The sequence below is a fragment of the Mastigoproctus giganteus genome, chromosome 7 (assembly GCF_048544385.1).
Source record: "Mastigoproctus giganteus isolate SK-2022 chromosome 7, ASM4854438v1, whole genome shotgun sequence".
In the NCBI taxonomy this organism is placed as follows: Eukaryota; Metazoa; Arthropoda; class Arachnida; order Uropygi; family Thelyphonidae; genus Mastigoproctus; species Mastigoproctus giganteus.
Genome location: NC_143581.1, coordinates 25,658,083 through 25,674,825, shown reverse-complemented (window position 1 = coordinate 25,674,825; position 16,743 = coordinate 25,658,083).

The window sequence follows — 16,743 nt, the reverse complement described above, 5'->3', positions numbered from 1 at the left end:
GGCATTGGAAGCAAATCGCTGCTCTGGATAAAGGGATGGTTGAGTGGGAGAAGACAGAGGGTGGTAATCAATGGTCACTGCTCATCGTGGACTAATGTTATTAGTGGAGTCCCTCAGGGTTCAGTGTTGGGTCCATTGTTTTCTGTATTTATAAATGATATTGATCACCATCATCATTGATCATCATTAATGATATTGATGATGGTATATCAGGCTTAATGTCCAAGTTTGCAGACGATACGAAGGTCGGCAGGGTTGTTAATGACACTAATGATAGTGCGCTACTGCAACAGGATCTAGAAAAGTTAAGCAGATGGACTGAGAGGTGGCAACTGAAGTTTAACATTGACAAAATACTGCATATGGAAAGCAGTAATCCCAGAGGAACATATCAATTGTGTGGTGCTACACTTAGGGTGGTAGAAAATGAAAAGAACCTGAGGGTAATTGTGCAGTCAGATATGAAGTTTTCTGAGCAGTGCAGACGGTCTGCAAGAGTAGCTCTGGTGTCTTGTCAATGATATACAGGAATTTTTCCAGCAGGGATAAGGAGGTGATTATTCCCTTGTATAAGGCAATGGTCAGGCCACACCTAGAGTACTGTATACAGGTCTGGAGGCCTCATTTCAAGAAGGATGTAGAACTGCTGGAACGAGTACAGAGAAAGGCAACAAGGTTAGTGAATGGAACGAAGGGTTGCTCTTACGAAGAAAGGCTTAAGTTTTGAAAATTACAGTGTCTGAAGACTAGGCACCTGTGAGATGATCTGATTGAGGTGTATAAAGCCTTGAATGGTTTGAGAATGCTCAATGCTGATGGGATTTTTCCTCTTGTCCAGATTAATCGCTTGAGGAGACATAAATTCAAATTGAGGAAAGACGGTTGTAGGATAAATGTGCGGAAGTTCGCCTTTAGCCAGTGGGTGGTTGATCGCTGGAACAAAGTTCCATCTGTCGTTGTAGAAGTTGATAACTTAAACAGATTCAAAGCAGAACCAGACAAACATTTGGAGTGAGTGGATGGGTGAAATGGGATGGGTGTGTGTGTGTGTGTGTGTGTGTGTGTGTGTGTGTGTGTGTGTGTGTGTGTGTGTGTGTGTGTGTGTGTGTGTGTGTGTGTGTGTGTGTGTGTGTGTGTGTGTGTGGTGTGTGTGTGTGTGTGTGTGTGTGTGTGTGTGTGTGTGTTTTTTACCTGATGCTATATAAGCTTGCCTTCTTGCATTATGTGCAAGTGCTAATGCTAAATGCAAAAATAGCTTACTAAGTTAGTTAAGTATGATTTTCCATTAACAAAGGCATGTTGCGTGTCCTTCAAAAGTCCATATCCATCTAAAAGTCCCTGAATTGCACTCTTAATCATTGCCTCTAAGATTTTTCCTGCTACTAAAGTCAGGCTAAGCAGACTAATCTTTCTCTTCACAATGAGCTGTCCTATTATGATATCACCAAAGTATGCTCCTGGATGATGAAAGGAGCTTCAAGAGAAACAGATTGTACAACATCAGTGCATTACTAATAGATGCATTACTTCAGAGAAATAAGGTACGGTTAAAACACGAGGACTCACTGTATGATATTGAAATTTGGAGAAAGAGTGTTCAAAACACTGTCTTTGATTGCAGGATTTGGCGAAAATTTCTCTATTAACTTGTTTGGTCTGCTCTGCTTGAAACAAGAATAAAAATCAAAAATAAAACTGCTATACCTACAATTAGCACGCAATTTTAAGTAAGAATAAATTCGTCTCCTTTCTCACCATAGAGGCTGGCCGGTTTAACAGCTAATCTCAGCTCCAAATCTCCCAGTCTGCCTCTGTTCAGTGGCTATTGAAATGTGACCACCCACCTAATAACGTGTTTGGCCTCCGCAGCGCGTCTAACAGCCTGAAACGTGCCGTGGCACGGATGTCACGAGATTACAAAACACGGCTGAAGATACAGCAGTCACGCTGTCTGAGGGTTGCGCCACTTTCGCCTCAGCCCGATCTACTCACCACACAGCTAACTTTGATGGGATTTAGAGGCGCGTGTAATGGAAGAGTGATACTGTACCAATTTTTGCTCATCTAGAAACAAATTCTTATTGAAAAATTCTACTCAAGCTTCGTAAACGATGATCTAAGTGAACTGGTAAATGTTCCAGTCACGGAAAAACGATGTCATTTGTCTGATTTTAAAATAGCGTGATGATTCGTGACAAAATAGTAGAGGGCTCTCCCTCTTTCTCTTCAAAAGAGTTCATCCAATGGGCTGTACCAGTTTTATTATGAAACTATACGCTGAATTCCAGACAATTTGCCATTACAAGAATTCAGTCAAAAAGTTACTGAGCAACAATCTATAATCCTTCCACCCATTCTATAAACTGTTCATAGACTAAAACGGGACCATCAGGAAAGAGAAATGTTCCCCAGTTGTAAGGGTTCCAAGTCACGTGTTGATGTCACCAGATTACGACCTGTGGTGGTAGATTTGGGTGATGGCATTTTAAGGTATTTGTGTATGTATGGTGGTCTCTAGGGTTTCCCTTATGCACCGCTAATGGAACTGAAAAAGCACAGCTCCAAGGCCGGCAAATGTGTATATGTGGAGTGAGTTCAGTGTATGTGTAGGTTCTGTTGAGTGTTGAGTGCAGGCACCCGGCATTTCGCAGCCAGGGATCAATGAACACCTGATTCCCTGCTCTCTTACTCCCATCCGAAGTCGGGATTAATGGGATAGAAACCACTGGCTTCCTTGCATACAGTCCACTTGAACTGAGCCATCTGACACAGTCCGTTTGCAAATGTTTTCATCTATGGCTACATTAACATCAAAAGACAGTTGATAACAGGACATCGTAAGGTTCTATCTTGCTGTTAGCGCCTGATAACGGTCTCTTCTTATTGATGTAGCGCTCTGGAGACCTTGGTCACTGTTCTTGTAATGGTTCCTGTCTCCTGAAACGGCTTCCGAGACGATACTGCGTGAAACATTAAACCAAATTTCCACCTAGGCTGCGACTGGTCGGCTTCAAGTCGTCCAACTGATTTCATCTGAAAGATTCAACTGAAGGGCGATCACTTGCTATCCTGCGTACTGGAGATGTGGCTATTGTATTGAGCAAATCAAAAAACGGGAACAAAGTGATGTGGTCACAACCCTTTCTTTATAGACATGAATAATTTGAATAATGTGTGGCTCTGTGAGGTTGTATCTCGTATTTTTCCTATTGCAAGCTGCCACCCAACCTTGCCACAGTAGTGAGAAAACACCTCCTATTTCAATTGGAATTGCGAAAATGGTTTTACCAAGGATACTCCATTCAAATAAACAAATCGGTGGCTCGGACTCTCACAAGTAAAATGCTGTGTTTGAAGTTGTCGTTGAATTCCTCCGTATGTTATGGTTGTAGACGTGTGTTCACAGAAAAATATGCGTGTTGTGCGGGATGAAAACCCACAACTTGGTCACAGAGGACCCATTACACCTCCTCCTAAGATTGGCAAACTATAACCCTAAAGAGACCTTCAGAAATTCCTCCAGTCATCGACAAAATATCCGTTTTAAATGGTTAAAAGTAGTTTAACTATGGTTATATTAGCTTTTGATCTCTGTGAACTGTCAAACTTGAATAAATTAATTATTTGTATAACTCGAGTTTGAAAATAAAAATTTATAACTTTTATTTGAAAATAAGATGCGTTAGAAAAGAAAGGATAAACTTTCTGAATTAACATAAATTTCAAATGATTTTATTAAAATAAATATATCTTCATAAAATACTAAAACAGATATAAAATAAAAGCTTTAAAATACAGTAAAATAAGAAAAAAAAATAAAAATGTACAGTAGCTTTCTAGACAAAGTGACTCTTCATCAGCTTATCGGTGAATGATGTATCCCATTATGTTGGTGAAAACAACAAAAGTCAACTGAGCATGATCATGAGTCTGGTGTCGGTAGAGCAGAATTACGGTGGTCATTCCTTGGTAAACTAGCCTGCGCACAATGGCTTCCTAAAAACCGAACTTACAAACGCGAACCGACGCGTTGGACTAAATCACCCAAGGAAGGAAGAGTATTATCGACCTGCAGTTCAATCGTAAACTGAATGAAAGGTGACAGGGAATTGAAAGGTTTCAGCAGTCGAGTTTCTGATCGCAGAGGGACAATGGCGAATATATCGTCAACATAACGACACCAAAGAGCGATAGGAACAGGTAAGTTCAAGAAAATCTCACTCTCAAGTTCTTCCATGGCAATATTGGTCTCGGTAGGACTAACAGGGGCTGTGCCCTGCATTTGGCGAAACAGAGAGTTCCATGATCACGCCTCCCGTTAAACACAGATTAAGAGCTGCACAAATGTAGTCCGCAGAGAGCGAAGTTCTGTCTCCTAATGTGGTATCTCCGGTCAAAAGACGTCTCGCACAGGCCTAGCCTGTTGTACAGGAACAGAAGTGAACAGAGAAACCACATCAAAGGAGCCCATAGCTCACTCTCAGAAATAGTAAAATCTTTAATAACACGCAAAGGATGCCTACTACTAGGAACAGTGTAAAGAGTTTTTCCAACAAGGGTGCTAACAACTTGGCAACACATTTAGAAAGTTCATACGTAGGTGTATTGCAACAAGAGGCACTGGGTCGCAAAGGAATATCAGGATTATGGATCTTTGGAAGCCTATAAAACAGAGGGAGTCGAGAACAGTCGCATGAAGCTTCCATCAATGTCCTTGGTAATCTTGTTAACTAAAAACCAGGAATGCACAACTTTAGAGTCTGACTTCTGAAGAGATAATTGATTACAGGACATCGTAAGGTTCCTTCTCGTTGTTAGAGCCAGATGGAGGTCTGTTCTGGTTGAAGCAGCTTTCGGGAGACCTTGGCCAGCTTTTCTTGTAATGGGTCCTGCCTCCGGAAACAGTTTCCATAGTTCTCAGACAACGCTGCAGCACATTAAGCCAATGTGCCTCCTGCTGCGACTTGCTGGCTTCAAGTCGTCCAATGCCCCGCCATCTCAAAGAATCATCTGAACGACGATTTGCCATCCTGAGTACTGGAGATGTGGTTATCCATCTGAGGAAGCCAAAATTAGGTATGATCTAGGTTCCATTATAGGTTTATTAGGCTTACAGATAAGCTTAAGCATTGTTATTTTCCAAATGCATGGCAAGGTACCCTCCATTAAGCACTTATTAAACAATGTTATAAGTACATCCGTTATCAATTCAATAAATCTTGTTATAGATACATTCTCAACCAAATCCATACCTAAACCTATGACAAGAAAAACCTAAATAGACTGTCTTTTGTTAATAAACCATTGAAAAGTCTGGGGCCAACTCAGTTAGTCACATTAGTCTTATTACCTGTATTAAACCCAGTTAATGTTCCATCCCTAATTTCTTGTAAACTGAAACCAAAATCAGAAAAATGTTTGAGATATAAATCCTCTACCAACTCCGCTTTAGACATTTCCTTAGGAACATCAAAGATCAATATAGAAGGATTATTAACTCTCGGTTTATGTTTAATACCTTTATAAACTAATGAATCCAAACCAATAATTTTGTTAAGATCACTATGAACTGTCAGACATTGAATAAATTAAATTGAATAAATTTGCATAATCAAGTTATACAAATAAATAAAAATTTATAACTTTTATTTGAAAATAACAAACGTTAGGACAGAAGGGAAAAACAAAATTTCTTTCATTTTAAAAATTTTATATCGAAAAAAAATAATAATATCACAAAAATATGATACAAATTTTTTTAAATAACGAACTTTTATTAAAAACTCAAAGTATTTTTAAAAAAATAAGAGAAAAGTGAAAATATATTTTAAGATACATCCTTATAACAAAATATTTATTTCAAAAATATAAATACACCAAAATTATCACATGAAATTATCATATAAACCTCATGAAAAATGGTAGTATTTAAAGGTTCTGAATTTCTATATTTAAAGGTTTTAAATTTTAGATTTTAAAGAATTTAAAGGTTTTAATTTTTTTTATTTAAAGATTTTAAATAATTTATAATTAATTTTCGATGGTTTCTTTTCTAGGGACTACAATTTAAATTGTAGCTCGGAAAGAGGTGCCTCCCTCTCGTGGACATAAGTGGTATTAAAACGTCTTCTCAACACAGATCTCAAAAATCTAACTGAACCACAGGCTCTCAAGGAATCCTAGGATTCGACGTAACCCAGTTTAAAAAAACTATGATTTATGCAAATGAAATGTCCATGGCGGCAGTTTCGACAAGCTCTGGGCTGGTTTGGAGTTAATGGGATTTGTATTTCAGATATGTATGTTTGTATGAGGGGTCTCCAGAGTATCCACTGTAGGCCGGGGTTAATGGGATACAAACCACTGGCTTCCTTGCGTACAGTCTATTTGAACTGAGCCTTCATAGCACAGTGGTATCGTTACCGTCTTCCCCACATCAGTGGATAAGACCCGAGTTCGAATCCCGTCGATGACGCGAGGAACTTTGATGGGCTTTTTTCACTCCGTGGCTGAGTTAGTCGGTCTCAGGCGTAGATAGCAAGGTGTTTCTCCCAAAAACTGGGGTTTCTCGTTAAAAAAAACAGGCAAATCGACCACAGAGCACACACAATACACGTGGGTATATGCAGCAACCTTAAAACACAGTTGATGATGGGTTGCGTCTTGCTGTTAGCGCCAGATAGCAGTCTGTTCTGGTTAATGTAGTTCTCAGGAAACCTTGGTCAACACTTTTGTAATGATTCCTTACCCCTGAAACTGCTCCCTTAGTGCCGAGACTACAATGCGTGACACATTAAGCCATGTCACCTCCCCCTGCGATTGGTTGGCTTCTAGTCGTCGAACGGCGCGCTATCTCAAAGCATCATCTAAGGGGTCGACAAACTTTTTCTGTAAAGGGTCAGATAGTAAATATTTTCCACTTTGGGGTCCAAGAGGAAAATCGTGGATTTTATGTAAGTACTCATATAACAAGAGAGAAGGCGCCCTATGTTTGAAGTTGGTGATTTTTAGGAGCATCTGCAACGTAGACCATATTGCTCCGTTGTGTGTTCTCAGTTCGATTTGTATGTTATGCGGGATGAAATCCTCAACTAAATTACAGAGGAAATCCTACTCCTTCCATCTGAGATTGCAAACTATAATCCTGAAGCGACCTTCAGAAATTCCTCCACTCATCCATGGAATTCGACCATAGACCTAACCAAACGAGTGACAAGTGACGAAAACGTATTATATATCCATTCCACAATCCAGATATCCTTCAGCGACATTCAATAATAAAATGTGCAATGCTCTGTCAATGGTTTCACATCTGCTTTTAAACTTAATTGTCTTCAGTTTTAATTACAATTTGTAAAATTAATTGCAATTTATATGCATCTGTCGATTAAGTTATTATCCAAAGGTGTACACCTTTTACATGAAACACTTTTTTTTTTAAATTATAGACTGAGGAGGAGTCTCCTGTTTGTGTTTTGTGTTCAGTTGAATACAACTGATTGGACAGAAATCATGGGATACCTTCCTGGTAATGGTAGACCCATCTTTCGCCCGGATAAGAGCAGTCACACGGCAAGGCATTGAGTCCACTAGTTCTTGAAAGCGTTCTACAGGTATTTCCATCCATGCTTGCTGCACCGCTCTCCATAATTCTGTCGCATTCCAGGGTGGAGAAGCCAAAGGTCAAATGGACCTTTCCACAGCATCCCATTCATGTCCGATGAACGAGAAGGCCATTGTATGGTGGTAAAATCTACGGAATGCTCTTCGAACCATGTTGTAGTCACCACGGCTCTGTGCGGAGGCGTATTGTCCTTCTGGAAGAGTTCATTGCCCTGTGGGTGCACGATGACCATGAAGGGATGCAGATGGTCTGCAAGGATGGGCACGTAACCTGGACCGTTCAGAGATGCGTCTAGACGTACCATAGGTCTCAACGTGTGCCAGTTGAACACGCTCCAGACCTTTATCGTCTGTCCATCTGCCTGAACAGTTCCTTGTTGACATAAAAGGTTCGGTTTCCGCCAAATAATTGGAAACGGGACTAATCGCAGCAGGAGACCAGTTTCCAATCATCCAAGGTCCAGTGCCGATGTTCTTTCATCCAGTTGAGGCATAGAGTCCTGTGTCGTGGTGTTAGCAATGGGTCTCTAGTGGATCCCATAACCTATTGTGGCTAATGATCACCTGATGGTCTTGGTGGAGATGTTTGTTTTTATAGCGAATGCCACGAATTCACTCTGAAGTGGGGTTCCTTTACTTAAAAAAATCTTTTTATCAATAACGAAATATCGAAAACTTTTAAATATTTAGAAGTTTTAAATAATTTTTAAAATATAACGATTAACTTTCGATGATTTCTTTTTCTAGGAAAGAGGCGCCTCCTTCTCGTGGACATTGGTCATATTAAATCGTCTTACTGAAAACAGATCTCAAAAAACTCACGTTATTAATGTGAATCATTGAAAACCTACGGGTGATTTTAAATAGAGAAGTCTGACCGTGCGTCAAACTTCTCTATTTAATGTTTGATGACATGCACATATACCATGCATACCTGAGTAATGTCGTGTCCCAAGGATACAACGAAATTGTATGAACGATTAACTGTGTTGGAAAGCAGTGGGCAAGCGGGAGAATTGCAGTCGAAGATAACGAGTGTAAACTCAACTGTGGACTGTTTCATTCTAGGAATGGAAAGATTTGCTCAAGGTCAAACGCAGAATTAATCTTCTTTGTCAGATTAGCCGTCTTCAGGTGAGCATGAGTCAATAAGCATATTTCAGAAATGACATACCAATTTAAGTCGACTGCTTCTATGCTGATCTTCCATCACACTCAAAAATCTAGATCATTTATCTCTATTAGGAATTATCCTGACTTCCAATCTCTCTCTATCTTAGCCATACCATGGAATATTGTTCTCCCATCCAGGGCGTTGCCCTCAAAAACTCGCTCAGACTTCCGGACTCCATTCAAAAAGAATGTAGTTAGGTTAATTAATGATTCATCTCTTACAAAGTCTCTCCACTTTCTGTCTTTTCTATAGGTATGGACTGATTTCTAATTTATCGGCTGTTCTTCTGAATTGGCATCTATAATTCCCTCTTTCTGTTCCAAACTAGTCCATCAACTTGCAACAAGTCAGCATCCCATTGCTGTCTAACCTCAAATTAATTGAACCATCTTTCCTCTTCCTCATTTATCCTTTCAATTTCAATTTTCTGGAACAACCCCTCCCCCACTTCACTTGTATTTCCCGAAAAAATAGTGCAATACAAAGCATCTTATTATGAAGGCAAAGTTTTTCTGCTGTTTACAATTATACCCTTGCATTAACTAGTACCTGGAAGGACACTGTTTCCTTCCGATCGCTCTGTTTTTGGACCACTAGTCTAGAACATTGTTCTTGACGACTGGCTTCTTAAAACTTTCTCTTCTACTTCCGAATTGTCTTAAGCGGATGATCTCTCTAAAAAGATCCAACGCGATTCCCGTGCCCGTCTTGAAACTACTGCCAATTATCATGTCAGATCTCTCTCAATGGTCTACTGAAAATAAATTATCCATATCCTCCACAAAACTAAAATGATGCTGGTTAAGGATTCGCTTAATATTTCACATCCATCTGTTGTAAAATTGCCGATCATTAATAGTTAGCTTGTATTCATTAAACATCTTTCAAAAAAAGTAAAAAATTATGCTTTCTGATTGCCTTTCTCCAAACAGTCTTTGGGACTCAGCTCTCACTCCCTGAGGTTGTCTTATTATGGTGTGTTTTTGCCAAATTTTTCCTATGGTTCAGCCGCCTGGTTCTGGCATGTTAAGAGGTCACAGTCCAGTCAAAACTTTATTGAATCCAACGTTAAAACGTTTCGGCAATGTGTAGAGCCTATGAGACTGATTACCATCGCAGTGCCATCCCTTAACCACGTTAGAGTCCACTCGGAAATGGTTCTACCCTCGTCTGTACATGTTATGTTCTCTCTGGTCATGGTTCTCAAAATGCTAAGCTTGCAACTGTCAACCTTTTTGAATCATCACTCTATTCTTGTGGCACCCTAGGAACAACTGCCATCTGTACGAGATCTTCGACACATTCTGTCCCTGGAACTAAACCCGGACTTCCTGAGTACCAAAGAAAATTTCCAGTTTTTTCAAGAATTTGCTCGCCATGCATTTCATTCCCGGAGATGCCTTCTCACTCAACTATAATTTACCTCGTTGTCTTCCTAGCAGGGGAGACTCCGACTGACACTGGGTACTCCTGGATTATATATTATTATTTTTTATTTTTTTTTTTGTTGACATCCAGAGGTTTTTCCTTTTTCTCCATATCGGTGCGAAGATTTTTATTTTTTAAAAAAGTTCTATTCACTTGGTAAGCCAGTACGCGCATAGTTGTGACCCGCCTCCTCGTGGCATGGACGGTACTGGGCAGACTTTCCAGGTGATCGCCTTCCTGGAAGCAAAGTGGCCAGAAACAAAGCAAGAACACACTGCATAAACAGCACTACACATTTCTGTCCAATTTACAAGTTATGTACCATTGTAGTGTTCCACGAATGAGTTGAACTAACGCCCTGGAGCCGTCCTACATAAGATCCAACCTATATCCACATATGTATGCATTAACTAGTACTGTCTTATTTGGTGCAACGCTGTAAACTGAAAGATGCCTTCGATATGCTTATACCAGACGTTCTCAAAGTGTACAGCGCACCCTCTGCAGGAACGCTTAGTTTTTTAGGGGGGCGTATTATTTTTATGATATTTTAACACCCCCACTAACCCAGGTTTGATTAAATTTTAAATTTTAAAAGCCACGATATAAGCTGTTATATATTTTATATAGTTTAAATAATTTTTATAAATTGTTTAAATTATTTAAAACCATTATTATATCACCGGATATACTAAAAAAAGATTATTAATTTATATTAAACCAAACTTCGATTTTAAGACACTAGAGGACAGCACCTCTAGCTTTTATACAACACAGGAATATTTTTCTATTAATTCAAAATTTGTTCATTTAGTTAATTTTTAATTAAATAACATATAAATGAAAATTATTTTCTTCTTCTAAAATTTGACTGTACTTTTTAAATTTTGCGTGGTTTCTATGATTTCATTCTGAACACTTTTATTCAGAATTCATATATTAGTGGGACTTTGATGAGCTTCGTTTGCTTCTGCACCATGATCATGGTGCTCTATATCTTGATGATAACCACATGAGGCATGAGACCCGAAATGCAATTTCTATGGATAGAAATGTTAGACTTCTATGGATCCTCTGATGCAATCTGCTGACATGGACTATTTGGACTCCATGTCAAAGATTTGTTCGACTGAGTCCAGCTGTCAAATTACCATTTCTACAAAGATGTTATAAATACATCCTGGAACTTTTTGATGTCACCTCGTATGGTTTACAGAACCTCCGAAAAATTATCCCCTTTCATCTGACATCTATAGGATGCGGTTATAGATAGTTGAAATTTATCACCAGCGAGGGTTATATGTGTATTAAATCTTGTTAATTCACGCAGCAGCGTCTTAAAGTTGCCATCTACTAGGAGAGGCCCAGTTCCTTAATAGGAGGTTGATATATTTCATTGGACGCTGAACCCAAAACACACAGCAAAAGTGCAAAACCAGTTCTTCCTTCGCTCTTCTTTTTTCTGTTGTAACGTTTGTCTTCGAGAAGAAATCTGAACTCTGCTGAGAGAGTGTTATCTAAATATTGAGAAATCAAGAATAAACGTACTTACGAAAAGGAAAACAACTTCAAGTAGCTGATGAGAGAGTCTCCCAAACTGAAAAGTAGCCTAAGCCAATGCCCCATTTGATTTCACCAAGAAACGCCCACCAGAGAAAAGATTGGGAAACACCCCGTCTGAGTAACTCATGTGCGGTTACGCCCAGAGTCTTAATGGAAAACAAAAACTTCATATGCATTTAAAATAAACACGGAAATAAAGATAAATATCACAAATCAAACGTGTTTTAATTACAATTTTTATTTCCAATAGTATCTGGAGAGAATGGACAACCCACTGAGCAAAAAATTAGAAACCTTTAGTGACTGGCATCAGCGATAAGCAAACGCACAGTATGCAAATTTAAATTGTCCCATGATATGATCACAACTTCCTTGGCATCAGATAAATACTGTTTGCTTTCCTAGGGCTTCTTAGAGGATCCAGTCATCGTGATCTAGCAGAATTTTAGACAGGTTTTATTGTTGGAGTACGTTTAGCCGGAGCCATGATGGACAAAACACAAAAAAAATCAGTGGTGTGTCAACGGCAGCCAACACAAAATGTCAAGACTGGACTGGAACAATGGCAAAAGATCATGTGACCTGACGAATCTCAATTTATACTTTTTTTCCACAAATGGTAGGATGAAAGTGTGATGTGAACCTCATGAAGCCATGCATCTAGTCTGTCTCTTGTTACCACCGAAGTGGCTAGAGGTAATATCATGGACTGGGATACGTTTCGCTGGTACGAACTGGGTCCTTTCATACCATTAGAAGGTCCTGTTACCTCCAATGAATATCTTTATGTCGTATCGAACCAACTTCGAATCCCGTCAATAATGCAAGGATTTTATAGGTCCTTTCACAACTTGGCTGGAGTTGGTCGGTCTCAGACGAGGGTAGCATGGTTTTTTGTTCAGAAAACAGTAAATCGGCCACAGAACACACGCAATTTAGAGACATTATATACGACGGAATATGGCCTAAGTTGCAGTAATTATTTTTTCTCCGATTGTGATGGATTGTTTCAATATGGTAAAGCAAAACTTCACCGCGCTAAAACTGTAAGAACTCTAAATAGTTCGAGGAACATTCCCAAGATTTCTAACAGCTACCCTTTCCGCCTAACTCTCCAAATCTGAATCCAATTAATAATGTTAAGGATATGGTGAAAAGGACAGTTGGGCGTTGCATTTCTTTACCGACCTCAGTACAGCTGCCAAATATCCTGATTGAAGAATGGTCAAATCTGGAGATAGACTTCCTCAGACATCTAGTGAAATCCATGCTTTTACGTGCATTCGTTATATTTTGGGCAAAAGGTTGCCCTACTAGATTTTGAATAAAGGTTTCTAATTTTTTTGGCAAAGGAGTGTATAAGAGAGAATATATAACTATTTGGAGAGAATGTAATTACATACTGGTCAAGTTGAGTTCTAAGTTAATGAGTTAATGACTCATTAACCCCTGTTAATGAGTAGTGCTCATTAACAGGGGACAGGGAATAACTATTTGATACACGATGTTACCGTACCTGCCACGTGGAGGTAGGCGCTACTGTCTAGCTGACAGCTGCCTTTTTTGAAAAACCTTTTTAACAAACTTATTCAAATTCCTAAACGACTTAATGTCTAATATTATCAGTTGTAAGAAGGCCATATTACAATTTAAGCTGAGCCCTGAGTTCAACTCAACAGTTACAATGCAGTATAACATGGATGCCGGACTCAGGCTCATCACATATTATCTGCGATCTCTTACCAAAGCCAGATTACATTATTTGAGCCACAGTCCATGAATAGTTAATAGGAAATAACCATGCATTCCAAACTGCAGCAGTCACAGGGTAAAGAGAAATACGTTTCTCTACCTTTGTCCGAATTGTCCAACCAACGAAGCTGTTATAATTGAGTCAATTCATTATTTCTTATAAAAGTTATCGTGGCTGACCCTAAAAGCCTTGTCCATTCCACACTGAGAGGGCAGCATTAGAACTCATCTCCACTATGATTCTTTCAGATCGAAGAGCGAGGCAAACCCTGTCCAGGTACAGAGTCCAAGTGGCAGTACGCAGAAACGAACTAAAAATTTCCCAATACTTCGGTAATTATCTCCTAGCAAATTCCATGCTTAAATTTATTATCTTAACAACTCGAGTGACATTTCCTTAGTAAATCCTTAAACGTAATCAAAAGTTCTTGGTTACCAGTTCATCCTTACTGTCCAAAAATTCAGACATCTTATTACGATTTCAGTGTACATTTTAAGACCGGTAAAACGTTTAATAATAAAAAAACTTATACAGTAAACTGTTTAAAATTAGGCACCCGGGGAGATTGAGATAAGCCGAGTTTTACAATTTTCTAGATTTTAAAGAGGTAAACTCAGTGATTCAAGAGGTTTTTAAAGTAAATTTCGAAGTTAGGATTGGGGTTGCGAAATTGTTCCAGAGGGCAATGTCCAACTTTGAATGATGTTCAGACAGTACCTTAATCCTTTGAACCCTGTTTGACAACCATAATTCATCAAGAAGCCAGGGGAGGGCCAAGTTTTTACGTAAAGCCACGTGGACACTTTCCTGATGGGTTTTCGTGTGTGACAGAAATGGAAAAATTGCATTTAAGGACACTGAAATTAAAACTGATTCTCTTCCAGCAGCTTTATGAACCAGGCTAGAGGGCGAACAGATGAGAAACAATTAATCTCTTTGAGTCATCTTCGTGGACCTACGTCAACTGACGAAACTTTGAAAGGGAAAGTCAGTAAAATACCACCGTGAGAAGCGTGCTTACGTGCCTGGAATGAGCACACAAACACACACACACACACACGCCAGCAATTTGAAAATCCCTTATTCGAAAAGTGGGTTTTGAGCGAGGAAAAATCGTGACACTGACTTATTACACGATGCGAAAAAAGCGACATTTTCGGGTAACGTTTAATATTTCGGATGTTCGTAGTGTGGGATTCATGTGCACGCGTTCTGCCTGGAAATCTCATCATTTTCGGAGATGTATACACTCGAGACGATAAGGAATCTTGTAAACATGTCTCGTCCGCTGGTACCTTTCGCGCAGGAAAGTTTAAGCTGGTGAAAGCGAAGGAATGGTCGCTTTTGCAGATTTTTTAGGGGTGACGAACCCTCCGTATTTATGTCTTCCGTTAAGATTAAAGCATTCAACTTACCTCGTTAAGTACTCGCGAGTTATTTACAGAGTGAAGGAATCGCGTTAGAAAGAAAGGCACGTTCAGATGGTGTCTAAGATGGCTTGTCTTCCTTGCTTTGGAAGTTACACGTAAAACTGTGGACACTTGTTGATAAACTAACTTATAATTTCCTTTTCTCAGAATGTTTGCTAATTGGCGATGGTACTGTCTAATAATTATCATCTAATTATTAATGATTAGACGAAATATAAATTTATAAGAGCCATTTATTAAATATTTTCTTATTTCATTGACTTCTGAGTTTAAGATGACAAAGGTACAAGACTGTTTAGATGACGCTGTTTTCTTGGTCAAGGACTGGTCCTTGACCAAGGACCAGTCCTTCATTTCTTATACTGAAGTGATGGTTAAAGCCTTAATGAGAAATAATTAAGCCAATCGATGCAGTTGATGCTGACCAGACTTCTTGATACAAATTCTTGTAAAGGTAATACTGCCGAAATATAGTCCACAGTGTCCATTGGTATCCTTGTGCCATAATAAACACATCAGTACAAATACCTATGGTCGGTCCTAGAGTTAAAGGGGCGTGGTTGCGAGAATTAACGTTAGAGGAAAAGAACAGCAAAGAGAAGTTCTTGTTGTCTGGATTGAAAATAGGTCCCTCTTGGGTGGTATTTTTGCCATTTTTGTCCATGGTTCCGGGTGCATTTCATTCGCTTGCACCCACCTCAGTACTGTTTCTGCTTAGGGCACCAAGGGAAAGGGGTATCACAGTTTTTTTCCATAGCTATCATGCCAACTTTAACTCTTTCATTGCCACATGCTACTTTAGTTGATTTTTTGGACTTGTTCTTACCTGCCGTGATCGACTTTTCTCCGAGTTGTTTAAAAAAAATATTCCAAAAAAAGCCATTCTTGTGATACTGAAGGTTGAACAAAATCCATTCTGAATTAGTGTATTTATTACGAATTTAAAATAATAACTTTCACAAGTTGCACGTGTTTTTTTTTTTTTAACATTTATTGTTCTGTAATTTTCAGACCCAAGCTGAAACGTTTTCAATTAAGTGGTGCAAAAAAGAGAAAACTGGTTAAAAAGAATCAAAAAAGGGCTTTGGATTTAGTGGCCAAGACTGGAACGTTGACTAATTTCTTCACAAAATTTGCGCCACCTGATCTTCTAAATCAAAACAGATTTCCGCCATCAGAAACTACTTGTACTTGACCTGACTATAACAAGAGTGCAGATGAACAAAGCTTCACACCTATCAGTACCGCTCAGTCAAATTCAAGATCAGAACATCACGATGATGTTGAGGTGTCGCCGGCTGGGTCAACTGACACGAGTCTTACTACTAATCACACTTTGCCCGTAAATACTCTTGATATGTTTAGTGTAAATCTTGAGGCAAGTCTATCTGAAGTTGACTAGATTGCTGAAAATGAAAATCTACTGGATCAAGGTGAAATGATTCAGTATGCAAAAGATGAAGTAAATAAAGCAAAAGATCCAGGATTGTGACGAGATTTTTCTGCTGATGACGTGGCTTATTGGATTGCTTGTGGACCCAGCGACTGTTAACACCACAATGGGCCACATGACAAATCTTGCCGAACTTTCAAAATTGGCAAACAAACAAGATACTGTTCATTCCTTTGTGGTAAAAGCCAGTGGTGAGCAATACAAGAGAGAGAGTGGTTATTGTATTACCCATCAACAGGGTCAGTTTACTGCTTCGTTTGTAAACTTTTTCTCCTCAATATTCCTCGTGTTTTGTTGAAAGAGAGGGGTTCAGTGACTG